Consider the following 20482-nt stretch of genomic DNA (forward strand, 5'->3'; position numbering starts at 1 on the left):
AAGGACTGCCACCCAAGCCAGGATTCCTAGATTCCTCTGTCCTAATATGACTTATATAAGCAGAAAAAAAATTGAATATTTTTTCATCAGTGCATATAATGTTATTATAACTATATGAAGTTATAATACATGAAGTTTTTTGTATCAGTGCATATGTTATTATAACTGTATGAAAAATGTAAGTGGCTAATAGAAGTGACTTTAACAAATGGAAATCTCTACTCTATGCCTCTTTTTCTCTTTTTCCAGTGTCTTAACAGTTTTGACAGTCATGCATAAACCCATTTGCCTTTAGCCCTATATCAGCTATAAATTCGTTTGTCCCAGATCTTGATGCAGATTTTCCTGTGCTTTGTGATTCCTTCCCCATCTCTCCACCAGCATTGTATATAACAATGCATACATAACTTTCCCTCCTCAGCCTGGTGCCTGCGCTGTCTTTGGGGAGCCCAAGGTCCAGTACTTGGGGCCAGCGCTCCTTCTAGCAGTCAATGTCACTTGTCCAACTTTTTGAGTAATCTCATCAGAGGACTGAAAGTAAGAGGGACTCATGGACTGCCTCCCAAGCCAGGATTCCCAGATTCCTCTGTCCTAATATGACTTATACAAGCAGAAAAAAATATTGAAAAATATGATGCATGTGATGTTATTATAACTATATGAAAAATATATTTTCATGAAGAAGAATATATACATAAAGGAAAACAGCCATGCTGCAATGACAGAGTTATAAGTTATTTATATATAGTTTACTGTAAAGCAATATTTTTTAAGCCGGTTGTTTTTAACTTTTAATAGAAAGTTAAGAAAAGCATTCACAGGTGTGGCATCACGTAATGAACTTGAACTTCCGAGGGGTGGATGTAGCTGCCCCTTTCTGGGGTTCACTAAGCCCCCTCTCCTGTTCATCTCTTCATCCTGAGCTTAAAACAGCTCTCCTTGAAGGGCAAGGTAATGAGAGAGTTAGCCATTCTGGTCCAGTACATCTTAGTCTATTTTAAGCCATAAAATCAAGTTATTAAAAATCTTTACAGAGCACTAAGAGACATCAGGAGGAAACCAATGAACTATTGGTGAGAGAGTTTATTTTATTCTGTATTTTACTTTAGATGTCAAGTAAACAGTAAAAAAAGTATTTTGGATAACTTGTGAATAAACGTTTTTTTTTTTGTTGTTGTTGTTAGAAAAATTAACATAAGCTGCTGTGAGGTTTTTACTTGGTAATTCCATGAGTAACCTTCCAAAACTGTGCTTCACAAGCTGATGGCTTCTCTATATTTTCTGATTGTTCAGTTCATGGCTGAGAGAGGACACATATGCAATTCTTCTCCACACATTTATTTCTCCCAAAAGGGTTATTTCATTTTATTTTATTTTTATTTTTATTTTTTAAGGGTTATTTTAAAGACACATGTCATAGTAATTCTTTGAACAATAGGGTGATTATTTTGTTTCCCCTCACAAAAACCCACCAAATATGCGATTTTGAAAATGTTAGTCTAGACCCGAGCCTGGGAAGAACTTGTACAAACCTCTTTCTCTTATAGAATCCAGGGTGAATCTACCCATCTGTTTCAGTAAAATTTTTTGAGAGGAACAGGATCTAGAAATATCCAGTTAATAAATTTTCAAGCTTCTAACATTAAAGGAATAGGTTTTTACTTCATTTAAATGGGTAGACACTCTCAGTTATTTAAAAAAAAAAAAAACAATGGCATTATCTTTTCTCATGTGTAGAGAACAACATATTTAAACTTTGTATTTGAACGGTCTTACCATTATAAGGATAAAGATGTCTCTGGTGGTCAGACTTTTATTTATTTGAAAGTCTTTATAGTGCATCTTGCAATTGATCGAATCACTGCTATAACAAGCTGTAAAGAGGTAATGGTGAAAATGTTGAGCGATCAGAAGGAAGAAAAGCCAACTTTTCAATGAAAGAGCATTGCATCTGTCTTGGTTATTGGTCTCTTTGGGGCATTGTGATAGAAAACCATGAAAGTAATGCCATTCTGTACTTACAGAGACCAGGTTTATAACCTGAATATTTCACCATTTGTTGTAAGATTTCATCTTTCCACAAACAGTTTTTAAATTTGAGCAATGACTAAGTTTTACAAACAATTTACAGGTAAAACACATTTTATGCCTTAGTTTCAAAAGAGTCCAAAAGCTCCTTCTATGCAAACTGACAAGGGAAACTCAGAAGCAGTGCCAAAACCGGGCATGCTCACTTGGGCATTAATGGACGCTAAATGCCTTACTATGTTCTGAAACACTGTCTCCCCAACAACAGTGAGTCGGGGGACCCTCCTGCATGATCGATGCTCTCCTTCTCCTCCCAGTCTCTCTCCCCACATACTAAGGAGGAGGCTTATGGGCTCACACAGTCCACTTAAACCTTTCCTTTGCATATCCTAAGACTCAGTGTTCCCTCTGCTCCAAGCTCATGCTTACTTCTTTTTTCATCGATTTTCAGAAGTGGAAATGACCAATATGGAGACTAATTTCCTTGCTGATAAAATGATAAAACCAACTCTTTCCTCCCCCAACTCAACCAATACAGAAAATGGACATCAGAACCCGTCTATCCCCCTTTCCTCCTTTTACAATGGTCAAAGAAATGCTCCTCCAATCTCAGGTTTTTCCTTCTGCATGAACTTTAAATCCCATTATCTTTCATCTCCTCAGTGACCTCAGTCCATCAGTCATCCCTCTTCTCTCCCTTAACTTTCTATTTTGATGTTATTTCAAACTTACAAAACTGGTGCAGCCATAGTACAAGAAAATCCCATTTATCCAAATCACCAAGTATTTTCATTTGCCTCACCTACTTTAGAACTCCCTGTCTCTCCATGAGGAATTATTTCAGATCCATTGGAGAGAGATGGCTTACCTCTTAACTCCTAAATACTTCAGGTTTCTTTCCTAAGAACAATGATATTCTCTCTATAATCATAGCGCAATGATCAAAATCACAAAGTTAAACATTGACATAATACTATTATTTAATCCAGGGTTCAAATTCAAATTCCATCAGTTTTCCTCTTAATGTCCTTTGTAGTTATTTTCTTTATTAAAGAAAACATTTATTTTAGGTTTAGGGATACATATGAAAGTTTGTTATACAGGTAAAGTCATGTCACGGGGGTTTATTATACAGATTATTCTATCACTCAGGCACTAAGTTGAAAACCTAATAGTTATTTTTTCTGCTCCTCTCTCTCCTCCTACCCTCCGCCCTCAAGTAGGTTAGAGTGCCTGTTGTTCCTCACTTTGAGTCCATGAGTTGTCATCATTTAGTTCACATTTATAAGTGAGAACATTAGGTATTTGTTTTTCTCTTTCTATGTTAGTTTGCTAAGGATGATGGCCTCCAGCTCCATTCATGTCCCTGCAAAGGACATAATCTCATTCTTTTTTATGGCTGCATAGTATTCCATGGTGTATATGTACCACATTTTCTTTATCAAATCTGACATTTATGAGCATTTAAGTTGATTCCATGTCTTTGCTATTGTGAATAGTACTGTAATACATATACATATGCATGTGTCTTTATGATAAAATGATTTATATTCCTTTGGGTACATACCCAGTAATGGAATTGCTGGGTTGAATGGTAGTTCTGCTTTTAGCTCTTTGAGGAATTACCACACCTTTATCATTATTTCCTTTTCTTGCTGTAGGATCCAGTCTGGGAGGACTCTTGCATTTAATTGTCATATAGCTTTAGTTTCCTTAATCTGAACTAGTTCCTCAATAGTTCTTCACCCTTTCTTTTGTCTTTCTTGACTTTAACAATTTTATAAAGTAAATACCAATTAATTTTTAGAATGTCCTTTAATTTGGGTTTGTCTGTGGCTTCTTCATGATCTGAATTTAAGTTTTTCATTTTTGGAAGGGATATCACAGGTATGATTTTGTGTCTCTTTCAGTATATTTTACAGAAGGTACTTGATACTGGTTTGCTCCAGTCCAATATTGGTAATATTCACTTGGTTAAAGTGATGTCTGCCATATAATTACTATACTGTGAAGTTATTATTCTTCCCATTGTAATGAATAAGGTATTGGTTGGGGGATAATTTGAGACTATATTAATATTCTGTTCTTCATTAATCTTTCACTCACTACCTTCCAACGCTACCATTCCTTCCGCATTTATTAGTTGATATTTTACTGGAAGCAAGAGCTTTCCCTTCTTCTTCTCTGCTGAGTGAATGAATGAATAACATTACTATGGACTCACAGGTTTTACTTTTTAAAAAAATGGATTATCTAGTTCTATGATAATTAATTTCAGTTGTCACATTTCTTAAGTTTTGGCCATTGAGTCCCTCCCCTATATCCTTTTACCTCTCTCTGCTGACTGCTTCCCACGGCATTTAAACACTTCTCTCTCTTTTCTAGACGTAACTCTCTATGCATTGCCATATCTCTCAGTTTCCTTCACAGCTCTATTTCTTGAAAGAGTTATCTATACTGGTGCTTTCCACTTCCTCCTTTCCCATTCACACTTCACCCTACTTATGTCTATTTTATAGCTATATTTCTCCACCAAAACTGACCAAAATTACCAAAACCAAAACTGATAAAACCATGAAAAAAAAAGGACCACTCTGTCACTAATTGAGTAGATTTAGAAATATTCTTTTTGATAACAACTTCTCCCACCTCTCTCTGTTTTAATCTTTACATTATCAAATAAAAACAGGCTGGGCATAGTGACACAAACCTTAGTCCCAGCTACTGGGGAGGCTGAGCCTGGAGGATCCCTTGAGCCCAGAAGTTAAGAGGCTGCAGTGAGCTATCATCATGCCACTGTATTCTGGTCTGAGTGACAGAGCAAGACCCTGTTTCTACAAAAATAAAATAAAATAAAAACAGATACAGAAAATCACAGAGAATAAGTGCATAACAGTGATTATTACAAATTAGACATCCTGGTAAACATCACTCAGGCCAAGAAATAGAACTATGCCTGCCACCCCGGAAGACTTTTCTTCCACAAGTAGCCACTAACCTGACATTTCTTTGTTTTTGTCCCACATATTTCTAAGCATCCATCCTGACGTTTCTGTAAGTTTTTGTCACACATGTGTGTATCCCTAGATACTATAGCTTAGTCTTGCCCACTAAAGAAAAATCAATATATCATTTAGGTCTCTTTTCATCTTCAGATTATTCATCTCTTTCATCTCTTCCACACCTTTCTGTCCTTAACAATTTTACTGTGGAAGAACTGGGGCCCCTTGTTGTAGAATTTTCTAACAATCTGAATTTTGCTAACTGCATATTCCTGGTGCAGTTTAGCATGTTACTCTGTCCTCCTTATTTCCTGCAAATTGACAGCTGGGCCTAAAACACTTGGTCAGATTTGGATGTGATTTCTTTGGCAAGACCGTAGGTGGTGGTGTGTTCTTTTATCAAGAGGCATAGTATGTCTGGTTATTTATCTTTTTGCACTATTAACAGGCATTGATTCTCAACATCTAGATCCATTAGATCACTGGGGTCTGCAAAATGGTTATATTCTAATCTGTCATTTCTTTTTTATTTATTAGTTTGAAAGGTTTTTAAAAGAGACACTTTCACCCATCTACTATTTGGTTAGTAGAGGAAAAGCTGGATAAATTCTTGATTCATTTCTTTATAAGTTTTCAAGATAATGACTTGGTTCCCTATTGCCTTCTGAAGATAATCAACTGTTTTAAAAAATATTATTATGAACTCATGAATTTAAACATATTTAAATAGTTTCATTATATTGTAAGTGTTATATTTATTGAATATCAAGTTACTACACCTCTGACTAGTTTGAGCCTTCTCAGGTTAGATCCTGAGTCTTTTTAACATGGCTAGTGGGCTTTAATTTCTTTCTTTTTTTTTTTTTTTTGAGACGGAGTCTTGCTCTGTCGCCCAGGCTGGGGTGCAGTGGCCGGATCTCAGCTCACTGCAAGCTCCACCTCCCGGGTTTACGCCATTCTCCTGCCTCAGCCTCCCGAGTAGCTGGGACTACAGGCGCCCGCCACCTCGCCCGGCTAGTTTTTTGTATTTTTTAGTAGAGATGGGGTTTCACCGTGTTAGCCAGGATGGTCTCGATCTCCTGACCTCGTGATCCACCCGTCTCGGCCTCCCAAAGTGCTGGGATTACAGGCTTGAGCCACCGCGCCCGGCCTAATTTCTTTCTTGCTATCTGGTAGACCAAGATATTCCAGGAACATCTTGTACAGTTCCTGCTCCATACCTGAAGCCCAGCATGTTCCCTACAATGTCTGGATTTTTATTTCTTACTTTTTTTAGAGAAAAGGTCTCCTTCTGTTGCCCAGGCTGGAATGCAATTTTGTGAGCACAGCTCACTGCAGCTTCAACTTCTTGGGTCCAATTAATCCTCCCACCTCAGCCTCCCAAGTAACTGGTACTACAAGTGTGTGCCAACATGACTGGCTAATTTTTAAAAAAATTTTTAGTAGATATAGGGGTCTTGTTATGCTGCCCAAAATGGTCTTGAACTCCTGAGCTCAAGTCATTTTCCCATCTCAGCCTTCCAACGTGCTGGGATTACAAGCAAGAGCCACCATGCCTGGGCTGGTTTCTTTCTTTCTTTTCCTTCTTTCTTTCTTTCCTTCTTTCCCTCTTTCCCTCTTTCCCTCCTTCCCTCTTTCCCTCTTTCCTTCCTTCCTTCCTTCCTTCCTTCCTTCCTTCCTTCCTTCCTTCCTCCCTCCCTCCCTCCCTCCCTCCCTCCCTCTCTCCCTCCCTTCCTCCCTTCTCCCTCCTCCTTCCTCCCTCCTCCCTCCTCCTTCCTCCTTCTTCTTTCCTTCCTTCCTTCTTTCCTTCCCTCCTCCTTCCTTCCTTCCTTCTTTCCTTCCTTCCTTCCCTCCTTCCTTCCCTCCGTCCTTTCTTTCCTTTTCTTTTCTGAGACAGGTGTCCCACCTGCCTCAGCCTCCCAAAGTGCTGGGATTACAGGCATCAGGCCTATATTGATGAAGGGAATTATATCTATATATCTATATCTATATCTATATATAATATTATTAAGTATATACATAGATATGTGTATATAGGTGAGTGTAAATATGTATATATATGGTGGTGTGTGTGTATATATATGAGTATATATAGGCGTGTGTGTGTGTGTATATATATATATACTCTCTCATAGTATACACATATGATAGTCTCAGAGTAATAATATTGATGCTACAACCATTAGTTAGTGATGTTTACCAGGATGTCTAATTTATAATTATAATTACCAGGATGTCTAATTTAGAATTATCACCAAAGCAGTTTAAGATGTGTTTTCATAAGCCAATCTGCCCATCCCCACCCCATGACTGTATCATGTCTACATTGTCAAATTATACTGCTAATTACATACTATACAGCCTCTCTCTTTTAACTCCATTTTGGTTCTACAAGTTGCTGTATATTTCATGCCCATCACTTGTCCTTATGTCAATGTCTCTGTAGTCATCTTTGTTGTTCAAAGCTTGTTTTCTATTCTTCTGGAAGAAATCATAAGAGCACTATTTCCTTAGTCCTTTGCTAGCGATCATAGTTTTTCTGTGCCGTTTGCCCTTGATGGTCTGTTTTGCTAGATATAAAATCTCTCGTTCACAATCATTTTATCTGAAAATCTAAACTATTTTATTCCTTATTTATCTGCTAAAATGCACTGCTCCCAACAAATGTTATGATAACCTAATTTCATTTCTTTTATAAATTCCTTTAAAGTTCAACAATTTTACTAGATTGCATCTTAACATCGGTTGCTTTGGGTTAATATCCTCAGGTGGATTTGTGCTCTTTTAATATGTAACTTCAAATCTTTCTAAAAAACTTTTAGTACCAACCTCTGAAATTGTAGTTTTGAGTATTTCTTTGGCTTTTTTGCTTTTGGTTTTATTTCTCTTCTTCGGAACTGTCTGCTTGTTGGATCATCTTTGCATATCTCCAATATTTGTCACTTTCTCCTGAGTCCCTTTCAAATGTCTTTGTTTCCTTTTGAATTTAAAAAAATATTTTAATTTTTTACTTCTCTTAAGACATTATTTGGTGTGTTATTCCTCTTGTGTTCCTTCTAGTTTGGTCCTCGTTTCTATATTGACTTTTTTCTTTTGTTTCTAACTCTTCTTTTCCTTTTTTTTTTTTTTTTTTTTTTGAGACGGAGTCTTGCTCTGTCGCCCAGGCTGGAGTGCAGTGGCGTGATCTCGGCTCACTACAAGCTCTGCATCCCGGGTTCACACCATTCTCCTGCCTCAGCCTCCTGAGTAGCTGGGACTACAGGCGCCCACCACCACACCCGGCTAATTTTTTCTATTTTTTAGTAGAGACAGGGTTTCACCGTGTTAGCCAGGATGGTCTCGATCTCCTGACCTCGTGATCTGCCCGCCTCGGCCTCCCAAAGTGCTGGGATTACAGGGGTGAGCCACCGTGCCCAGCCTCTAACTCTTCTTGAGTTCTATCATCCTATGTAAGTTTTTCTAATTCTGATATATGTTGATCTTTTATGTCTTGTGTCATTTTCTTAATGTCTTTTAGCTCATTGCACATATGTAACTGTTTTCATTTATTTATTTTTTAATCATTTTATGATGAAGGCTCACTTTGTCACCCAGGCTAGAGTGCAGTGGCATGATCTTGTCTCACTGTAGACTCTGCCTCCCAGGTTCAAGTGATCCTCCCACCTCAGCCTCCTAAGTAGTTGGGATTACAAGCGTGTGTCACCATGCCCGGCTAATTTTTGTATTTTCAGTAGAGATAGAGTTTCACCATGTTGGCCAGGCTGGTCTTGAACTCCTGACCTCAAGTGATCCACCCACTTTGGCTCCCACAGTGGTGGGATTGCAGGCGTGAGCCACCGCGCCTGGCTCCATTTTGATTTATTTTTGAAACATGTCTTTTGGCATGTTTTACTCTCTACAGCATACTATTCTGCTTATTATTCTCTTTTGTCTTATAGAAACATTGTAAGAAATTTGAACTTGATAATTCTCTGTTGCTCGTTTTGGTGAAAAATTTACTTTTTCTGAACTTTTAGAAAGAGGCATGGTTCTGGTAACTTTTCTAATGTTATAAAGCACCTTCGGTTAGTCTCATACAAGGTTAAACATTTTGGGGGGCATGATTTAAAATATTTCTTGTCCCTAATTTGAGCTAGACCTTTCTTTCCTATGCTCAATTTTGATTTCACTTGTCTAGTGTGGAGGCCTTTCCTGTGAGGAGCTCTGAAGCTTCAGCTTCAGGAGTTAAGATGGGTTAAGCCACTCCAGCCTCTTGAGACCTTCCTACTGTGGGTTTCTGTCTTTTAGAAATGAAGAGCATCAGAGTGAGGAAACCCCTGTCAGTTTCAGCCGCTGTTCTCCAACTGCCTCACAGTAACTTCCGGTGAATTCCTTGGGCTAAATTGCGGTTCTGTCCTCAGATGTGTCAGGGACCTTGTTGCTCCCACCTGCCTTCGCCCACACAGAAGCTGAAACCATGTGGTGTCTGTGACTGTTGACGGCTTGTTGTCACCCGCCTTGTGTTATGGGGGTCTTCAGGGTATCTCATGATTGATTCTCATTCTCCATATGTTTTGTTTTGCGATTTCATTTCTCTCTCTCCCTTTATGTGGGAAATTTGAGAAGATCCAAATACTATTCCACTGTGTGCCCTGCCACCATCTGCTAGGCATTCTTAAAACATTCTATTACCTTAATTTTCATTCCAGCAATTTCTTCTAGTCTTTCTTCTTCCTTCTCTTACCACCCTTTTTCAGTTTTCTTTCCAGGCTCTTCCTTCTACCAGTCCCCTAAATGTTGGGGTTCCCTGTAGCCCTTTTGTTTTTCTAACTCTGTATTTTCTGTGTGGTCTCTCTGGGAGTTTGGATATAATCCCACAGATTTCATTGCCACCTAAATTCTGATAACTCCCAAAAACCCGTGTTTACACGGATAACCTGTAAATACAGATCATTCTGCCTTCTGAGCCTCAGACATATATATACACATACACATATATATACACATATACACACAGATGTATACACAGATATATATATATATATCTGTGTGTGTATATATATTTAGTCACAATTGCCTATGGAATTGTCTTATTTGTACCTCTTTTAGGCCCCTCAAACGCGATGTATTCAGAACTGAATTAATCATCTCACACCAAAATCTCCTTCTCTTTTTTCCCCTATGTCAGTAACAAGCACTATATGCATTCATTTACTCAAGCCATGCATCGCTTGCTTTTTCTTTCTCATCCTAACCCAATTAATTCTTATCGTTACCTTCTAAGTAGTTTCCAAGTTTGTTTCTTTGTCTCTGTTCCATCCTGGAATACCACAATATTTTCCCAGGTGATATCCTGAGTTCCGAAACTGCCTCTAGCAACATGCATTGGAGTTGTGATGGGTAATATGGAAGCATTTCCTCCTGTTTCCCCACTTTCTCCCTCTTACTCTTGCCCTCTGGAACCCAGGACAAGACAGGGTTGAAAGAAGCACAATAAGCAGGTAGAGCTGGGGTCCTGTGGGATGATGTCACCGGTACGCCACATCTAGGCTGAATTAGGCAAATCAGCCTAATGCAAAAAATCTCAGTCCGGATGCGGTGCCTCATGCCTGTCATCCCAGCATTTTGGGAGGCTGAGGTGGAAGGATCACTTGAAGCCAGAAGTTGAGACCAGCCTGGGCAACAGAGCACGACACCATCTCTACCAAAATAAATAAATATATATATATATGAATGAATAAATAAATAAATTAGCTGGACATGATGCTGTGCACCTGTAGTCCTAGCAACTTGGGAGGCTGAAGCAGGAAGATTGCCAGAGCCCAGGGAGTTGAGGCTGCAGTGAGCTGTGATGTGGCACTGCACCCTAGCTCGGGTAACAGAGGAGACCCTCTCTCAAAAAAAAAAAAAATGAAAGAAAAGAAAAAAAGAAAACATTCTGTGCTCAGAAGCTGTGGAGGAGAAAAAAATATAAATCGGCTCTGTTATATAATGGCTTAGTTGCTTCTTATGACATAGAATTAAATCTGTTCAAGTCTTAAACTGATGACTAATAGAAATAGAGCAATGGCAGTTTACTTGAGGAGCTGGTTGACATTTGGGGAACAAGAGCTTGGAGCAAGATAAGATAGTAGCATATTTACCATTACTAACTTTTATCTGATCACTTTCAGTGATTGGAATTTACATTGTTTTCTGTCAGTAATCTCTGCCTTTAAATTTTTTTTTAAAAGATAGTATTACAATGAGTTAACTATTATCCATCACTAACTTATGAACAAGGTTTATGTGATTTGACTATCATGTGTCTCATGTGTTTCCTTCCAACTCCTTTTTATGGAGACTGGGTCTCACAATGTTGCCCAGGCTATTCTTAAACTCCTGGGCTCAAGTGATCTGATCCCCTGCCTCAGCCTCCCAAATAGCTGGGATTACAGGTAAGCAGAACCAAAACTGACTATTGCCTTCCAACTCTTGCACTTTCTCCATGCCTGCCCTTCCACGCACAACTTTCTTGTCTTTTGCTCCCTCTTCCTGTTCTTGTTTTCATCCCACCTGGCTGTCCCTTTCTTCTTGTCATCTCCAATCCCTTCCCAATCCCAGTTTTCATTCTCTCCTTCCCTGGTATTCCATTAAAGTCATCCTGATTGGCTTTTCCGTGGAAGTTGTATTTGTCACTTGACCACTGTCTGGTCAGTTTTCACTCTCATGTTTCCACTCCATTTCTGGGTGCATTTTCTTTCTTTTCTATTTATTTATTTATTTATTTATTTATTTATTTATTTATTTATTTTTGAGACAGAGTCTTGCTCTGTCGCCCAGGTTGGAGTGCAGTGGCCCGATCTTGGCTCACTGCAACCTCCGCCTCCCGGGTTCAAGCAATTCTCCTGCCTCAGCTTCCTGATTATCTGGGATTACAAGCACACACCACCAGGCCCAGCTAATTTTTGCATTTTTGGTAACGACAGGGTCTCACCATGTTGATCAGACTGTCTCAAACTCCTGGCCTCAGGTGATCTGCCCACCTTGGCCTCCCAAAATGCTGGGATTACAGGCGTGAGCTACGGCGCCCGTTCTCTGGGTGCATTTTCTATGGTGGCTGCATTGCTTCCTCAATGGATACTCATATGAAGGCCTCGTTATGCCAGACTCTCACTCTTTTGCATATTCCTTCTGCCTTCTCATGTTTGTGTGTCAGGTAAGGAAAATGGCCTTCAAAGTAGGACTGCATTTCCAATTTTGCAAAGGAAGAAAAAATTATATTAATCCTCTTAGATGTGTGTAGAATTATATTCCATTAGACTTTCCTTATTGGATTTTCTTCTCAACAGTGCGTTTCTAGCCTTTCTTAAGTCAGTTCTGGTCCCTTGGAGCTATATCAGAATTCGCTGTTGAGCAGGAGACCTGTCCCCCTTTTGTAAACTGGACTCTGGGGGCCAGGAATCTGTTACTGCTGGTATCGTGGGTTGAAACTAACTCTGTACACATAGCAATCCAACCTGGGCTGCTGGTTATTGGAAGACAGCTGGGGTTTGGGGTGTTATGGGTGTTTGTGTGTTGGGGGAGAACAATCACAATTTAGTCTCTGCCTTGAACACATCTGTTGGTGGCAGGATTGGCTGTGTTGATTGCCTGGTGAGGAGTCTCTGCACAGCATGAGCTTGTTATGCCAGGAACTCCTGCTGGGCACCTTGCTGCTCTTTGCTGTTCCAGCAAAGAAAACCAGAGGGATTGACATTTCTTCTTAAACACGCAAGGACCTGAGCCAAGTGAAGGAAAAAAGATGTCAACAAATTTCATAGAGTCTTTTCTTGGTGCACAAGGTCTGTTAGTTTTATAGGCAACATTTTCAGTATTTCTTAATCAGGTAACACATCATGGCCATCCACAGTTACCACTTGCCCAGTCTGAGATCTCTGCAATGATGGGATATAGGCTACTGAGAAGTCAATGAATCCCCGCCAATTCCTGACAGGTGAGAAGGTGAACCTACAAACCAAATGGAGGTGTGGAGACTGCATTCCTGAAATAGGAGGGTGTGCTGAGCATGGAGAAGGTAACTTTAGAGATGTAAGTAAAGGACTCTGAGAAACTGTACAGGCTTCCGGTAGAGAACAGCCTTCCCCCTCCCATTGTGCCTCATATTGGGTCATTTCCAGCCTCCAGGGAGCAAACAAGCAGGGTCTATGCTAGACAGTACAATGGAGTCCCCAGAATTCACGTCCAGGCGGCCCAGCATTCAGAGTAGTGAAAGAGAAGAAACTGTTCTTGCTTAAGTCAGAGTGGATTTTTAATCCCACCTAGATCCTCATGTAGGCTCTCAACCTAGGTTGAGTACAGAGGCTGATGCCTGTAATCCCAGCAGGAGTGAGATCGAGGAAGGAGGATCACTTGAGGCTAGGAGTTCAAGACCAGGACCGCCCTGGGCAACATAGTGAGGCCTTATCTCTACAAAAAATAAAAAATAAAATATAGCCATGGGTTGTGGTACACACCTATAGTCCTAGCTACTCAGGAGGTTGAGGAGGGAGGATCACTTGGGTCCAGGAGGTTAAGGCTACAGTGAGCCATGATTACGCCACTGCACTCCAGCCTGGGTGACAGAGTGAGACCCTGTATCAAGGAAGGAAGGAAGGAAGGAAGGAAGGAAGGAAGGAAGGAAGGAAGGAAGGAAGGAAAGAAAAAGGAGGAAAGAAGAAAAGAATCTCAGCCTTCTTCTCAGGGCTTTAAAGTCCTGCATTTCAAAGTGTATTAGTCTGTTTTCATGCTGCTAATGAAGACATACCTGAGACTGGGCAATTTACAAAAGAAAGAGGTTTAATTACTTCCACATGGCTGGGGAAGCCTCACAATCATAGCGAAAGGTGAGGAGGAGCAAGTCACATCTTATGCGGATGGCAGCAGGCAAAAAAAGAGAACTTGTTCATTGAAACTCCCATTTTTAAAACCATCGGATCTCGTGAGACTTATTCACTATCATGAGAACAGCACGGGAAAGACCCGCCCCCATGATTCAATCAACTCCCACCAGGTTTCGCCCATGGCACATGGGAATTGTGGGAGTTAAAATTCAAGGTGAGATTTGTGTGGGGACACAGCCAAACCATATCACAAGGTCGATGAAATGCAGTCCTACTGACCCAAAAGTGTTTCAGATTTGGCAATGAAAAACAAAAAAGTATCAGTCCCCTAGGACTGGTTTCTTCAGGCTAGCACTTAAAATTTAGATCTGTCTTTTTCAATATTGAAAGAGATCCCAATGCTCATTATAAATACTTATCAGAAAAAGCTGGAAGAAAACAGAGAAAATGACTTTTACTATTGGACATCATTTGGTGTGACAGCACCCGTAAATATGTCTCAAAATAGGACCCTGGAGACAATGACAGCAATGTGAGGCCAGGACGGGGCGAAGTTAGTCTGAGGACATGAGAAGGCAGCAAAAATAGCACAGGCTAGGATACGAATCAAAAAGCCTTTTTATATGGCTGGTCTTCTCTTTAATTACCTATTTGCCTGGTTTTCATGGCAAAGTGTGTCTGTGGGAAATGCCTGAGCAGAGAACCATGGCCTAATGATTCAGCTTGACAGCAATGCTGACTGGAGAAAACTGCAAATGCACACATGGTTTGTCTGTCTATTTTAATCATCTTTGCTAGACAGTTGCCTAACCATCCACATCTATTCACCAGTCTGATCCATCTTAAGAGCACCTGCTATGGGCTGTGTCCAATTATCTGAGTGATGGCCGGAGTTCCAGGGTTAATGGATGGCTCGAACATTGTGGTCAGGTGCTCCTACGGGTGATTTGCACACATGGCAGTTTAAACTTTGCAGAGCTGATTCGTACGAACTCCCGATCATCTTTCACCATCCATTTGCCCTCCATTCCTCACCAGCTAAGCTTCTTGAAAGAATTGACTTCACATGGCTTCTCACTTCCTCACCTCACATGGACTACTCAGCACCCTAGAGTTTGGCTTTAGCCACCACCTCATGGACATGTTGCCATATTTAGCAGAATCTCCTCAGTTCTTATCGGATCTGACATGACAGTTCACTTCCTCACTTGACATCTCAGCTTTTTTGGTTTCTTTATACATCACTGAACATTTTAGCTCCATGTCCTGTGTGGCCCCTTTGTTTGCCCCACTGCCACTGGTATCCGCATGTTAGCTTCAGCCCAGTGGTTTTCTCTCATCAGATATCTCTGTACCCATATGCCCATTCTCATGTGCTCAACCACGTCCTAGATACTGATGAGCCCCACATCTGCCCAGCACAGAATTCTCCCCTGAAATTTAGATTGTTTACCTAATTCCTGATAAACCTAATGACTCAATCTCCATCTAGGCACTAGCTCCGCTTCAGCTAAACTCAACTGATCCATGCTGATGGCATCATCTTTGGCTCTGTATTTATTCTAAGTTGATTCTATATCCCAGTCAACAAACCGTGAAAGCATCTGCGAATGTTTACTGCCATCCTTCTAACTCTCTCACAAAAATATATCCCCCAAAGCAATCAATTTTTACTTTATAATTATCTCTATAATTATTTCTTCAAGCCGTCACTGCCTGTTTCACCTTATGCTATCCTAGAACAGAAACTCTCTGGTGGGGAATATTGTATCAGCCCCTGATTATGTTACCATCATTTGATCTTTTTCCTATCACATTCATTTTTCACAAAGCAAATTGTGAAAAATGCCTTAAAATCTTTCATTGGCTTTCCAGGACCAGCAGAATAAACCCCAAGCTCTTTGACATGGTGTACATATATCTGACTCTGACCTGGCCTCTGCCTTCCCTCAAATTTCATCTTTTGTATTTTATACTCTAGCAACACTAAACACTGAACATAGACCATTGTTTACTTCCCTGCCTTTGCTCATGCCATTCCTCTACTGGGAAGGTCTCTTCCACCATCTATACATTTTGATTTTTTTTCTATGCATCTTTTTTTTTTTTTTTTTTGAGATGAAGTCTTGCTCTGCCACCCAGGCTGGAGTACAGTGACACGATCTCAGCTCAGTGCAACTTCCATCTCCCCAGTGCAAGCAATTCTTCTGCCTCAGCCTCCCAAATAGCTGGAACTACAGGGGCATGCCACCACACCAGGCTAGTTTTTGTATTTTTAGTAGCAATGGGGCACCATATTGGCCAGGCTGGTCTTTAACTCCTGACCTCATGATCCACTCCCCTTGGCCTCTCAAAGTGCTGGGATTACAGGCTTGAGCCACCATGCCCAGCCTTTTCTATGCATCTTTTAAAAAGGACTACAAGTTATACCTCCTTAGGAAGTCTTTGCAGCTCCGTCCTCCCCACTCCCCAAACCCACTCTGGTGGATTATGGGATCTTCTGTAATCCCATAACTTGCACATTTCTCCTTGCTAGAACTTACAATAACGTGTTGCAATGTTAATGCCTCTCTCTCCCACTAGGCTTTGAATTCCTTGAAGTCGAAGTCTGATCCCTTCATCACTGTATGTTCAAATCCAAGCACAATTCTTGACCAAGTGAGCACTCAACTAGTGATTGTTGAATGACTAACTTAGTCTGTAAACAGGTCTGGTTCTTAGTTTCCTTTGGTAAATTAAAGTATAGGAAGGGGTAAAGAATGGGATCACTATAAAAGGAGTACACATCATTTGTAATTGTTACAGTTATTTTAAATGCAATTACTTTAAGAGAAACACTAATGGATGTGGAATTAAAAAAAAAGAGGAGATTGCATGCAGTAGGGGATGAGAAATGAGCAGGAGAGGGGTCAGAAAATACACTGAGGAGGGTCTATCATTTAAATGGGAGGTTGAGGAGTACAGCAAGAGGTCTGGCTAGTAAAATGGCCTCTGGGGCACCATCTAATTAGGGCCCTTTTTTATGTGTAACGAAAGAAACAGCAGTAACAAATATACTGGGGGAAAAAAGCTAACTCCTTTTTCCATTCCAGCAGGGGGCGGGTGCATCAGCCGATGAAGTACAAGGTTCTTGTTTAGGGTGGCACTTGGGAGAGAGAATCTCCATGAGGAGAAGGAGAGAAGTGGTAGGGAAGTACCTAGGAGGAGATTCACACTCTTGGATGGCAAGATGACCTTTCCCTTTGATTGCTAGGAATGGAGGAAGTTTACTCAGTTTAAGCCATGAGCCAGTCTGCCTTGCTCTCTGGGGAGATGGTCAATGCTCTGCTACCTAGGAATCAGGAGGAAGCTGTCACTCATCAAAAACACAAATTAGTTTCTCTCCCGACCCACCTGTACAGTCATTTTAGGGTCCAAGGACTCATGCAACCAGCGCCTTTGGCTTATTTGTCAAAGGAGGGTAAGTTTTCGACAAGCGGAAGTCACTGGAGAGAAGAGGAGATCTTATCCCAGGTAAGAGGAGCAGGAATATCAGGAACCTGAAAGTGGAAAAGTGTAGGGTACAAGTTATCTAACCTGTAGAGTGTAGTAAAATTGGAAGCTACAACTGAAAAGCTATATTAAGTGAAACGGTATATTTGAGTTCCAGAATTTTCCTTTTGTGCTATGCGAATACATATATATATGCATACATTCTGCAGACTTGTCTGTGAATTTCCAGAGACCACAGTGGTAGATAAATGGGTGGCTGGGCAGGGAGCCAGCATGAAAATCACTGCTACAATCACACTGCAATTGTCAGGAGAAGACACTGCAAATGTCACCACGAAACAATTGATGCCACGAGTTGGGCCACCACTGCCCAGCACTGGCTGTGGGGTCTCCTCTGTACTTTAGCCACTGTGGTCCCTGGAAACTCAAAGCAACTGCTACTATTGAGGTTGCCCACAACCACCAAAGCTTCCCTGTAGCTTTCCTCTTTTCATCGTGAACTCCTAAGTCATTCTTGACTTGGTACAATTGATGGGCCAAACCTGTTAGGTGCCCAAGCTGTCTTTAAGGGAGCCTGGCAAACAGGCATTTGGGAAATGACTGTCTCTCAGCAAAACTCATCAGGTGGAGATTTTTCCAAACATATAAGGCACAAGACAGTGAAACTAAAAATAAAATAAAAAATTTTTAAAGCGGCAAATTCCTACATGTGGTCATTTAAGTCAGGCTGTTAAAGTTGTAATCAATCATTCCTTCACTAAGGGTAATGTTAGAAATTGAAGTAATACACTGTATCAATCACATGATAACTCAGTAATATGACAAGCTCTTTTTGTTTTTTACAGTAAAGGTAGTTTTCAACCTTTGAATACATTTGTTTCACAAATTCTACTTAAACATTGGTTTGAAACTAGTTTTGTTGTCCAAAGGAATGAAATATTTCACATGTAGTTTGTTTTCTTGGCCATGACACTTCCATTTAACTCCAAATGTTATCTGAAGTATAAGAGAAAAAGGAAGGGATATTTACGTATGTGTTAATTGCTTTTCAAACACGGTTTCTCTCTCCCCTGTTTTGCAATTGCTTAATTCTTTTTTATGCAGTATAACTGGGGCTATAGTCACGGGGTCTTTTGCATCTTCCAAAACATTTGTCTCTGTCATTATACATGACGGACAACTTGAATGGATGGGTCGTTTGTAGGTCCTGCTGTCTTTCTTGAGGACTTTGGGACAGAACTCCAACTGGTTCTAACATTACGCAGAGAATGAGACCAGTCTGGATCTTTTTCCCTTGATATTTTTACTTGCAGGTTCAATGATTCTTTATCTTTGTAGTCCAGTTATATTTACTGATACATTATCTAATGTCTGCTGCTTTCAACTTTACTTCTCCATCCTCGATTAATTCCCTGTTTTCTTCTCCTCTCCAAGAAGAAGAGTGAAGCCCAGCCTGGGACTGGTGCTCCCACCCCATTACATGTGCCTGCTATTGGGCTGCTCTTTTCCATCCTCCTCTCTCTCACCTGACTTGTCTTGCCTTCTTGTGGGCACCTTTTCTCTGAATAATCATGCCTGCATCCTCTCCCTCATTAAAAACAATCAATTTTTGTCTGCCCCTGCTAAACCTGAAAGCTACTACCTTTCCCCACTTGGCATCACCACCTTTGCACACCTCCAATCCAGCTTTTACCCTTTCTCCCCTATAGAATTGAAAGTTTATTCATTAAAATGGAGGATCCTTCAAGCTCAGGTTCCCCATGTATCTCAGCTTCTAACACAACGCCTGGAATACGTGTGTGTGTGTGTGTGTGTGTGTGTGTGTGTGTGTGTGTGTGTATCTTTAAAAGATTTATTCAAATTCAGACCTACCCCAGAATTCTCTGTGGCCATCCACTTCAATGAGTTTGAAATGAGCTAAACTAATAGTCAAAGAATAAAAAATAAGTATATGGGGAGGGAGAGGAAGGGCCTGTTTTGCTACAAAAGCATTCTTCAGAGATTAAATTTATGAAGTCTGTTGGAGGGTATGGAAGAGAGCTCAAAGAGGAACTAGTTATTAATAAATGAAGACTCCCAGCACCATCCCATCTCATCGTTGTTTTCTTTCCTTTTCTTCCGTAAAGGCAAATAAATCCCCAGAGCTTCCATTGTCACCTCTGTCTGGCTCCATGACTCCTGATCCTGGAGTCACAGCTGCACTACACACCTTCTCCTCTACTTGTCTGACATCCTCACCTGGTGTTCTTAAATCTCAGTATGTTGAAATCCCAACCTCAAACTCCCACCAAAACAGTTCCTATTTTCCTCTTGAGGACTCTATTTTCCTGGCTGATTTCATTGGCCTCTTGATTGCCCAAGCTCAAGACCTAACTGCCCTCTGACTTCTTCCAACTTGTCCCTCCATGCAGTCTCGTGCCAGGTTATTTTATTCTACTTTTGTAATATCCATGGATTCCTCCTTTCTATTCCCACACACATTGTGTTGCTTTTGCTCCTTTTTATTCCTTGGCTCACATATTAAAACTGGCTTCTACTGCACCTCTTGTCTATTCATCTTCCTAGCCATTGTATGCACACTGCTGCCAGAATAATATTCTGCTGAAACCCATTCGGTCCTGTCAATTGCCACCAAGTGCAGAAGAGGGAAAAAAACAAAAACATCAACAAAACAAACACTTCCTTCTGTGTCCAAAGTGACAAAGCAATATGATCTCATCTTACATTTCTGTCCACTACTCTACTAAAGCAAACTGTATTCAGTGTTCCTGCCCTTCCCCTGGGCACAGTGTCTGTGCTGGGAATGCACTTTATAGAACATTCATTTCTGATATAACATAACTCAGTGCTCAATACAGACTTCACCCCCTTAGCAAAACCTTTCATGCTCCCCACACCTGGTTATGACACCTTTTGCTATAAGCTGCTTTAGACCATTGTCAGAATTCTTCTTGGGACATTTTTCTTCAGAGTATATTGTGGTAACTAATGAACGTGTGATATCTCCCATGGACTGCTAGCATGTTAACACCACATCTGATGTACACCTGTGTCTGCCATGGTACTAATCCTAGAGATTCACCCTGGGGGTCTACGGTTTTTTAGATTGTATACTTCCAT

Source organism: Macaca fascicularis, chromosome 4 (assembly GCF_037993035.2).
Source record: "Macaca fascicularis isolate 582-1 chromosome 4, T2T-MFA8v1.1".
In the NCBI taxonomy this organism is placed as follows: domain Eukaryota; kingdom Metazoa; phylum Chordata; class Mammalia; order Primates; family Cercopithecidae; genus Macaca; species Macaca fascicularis.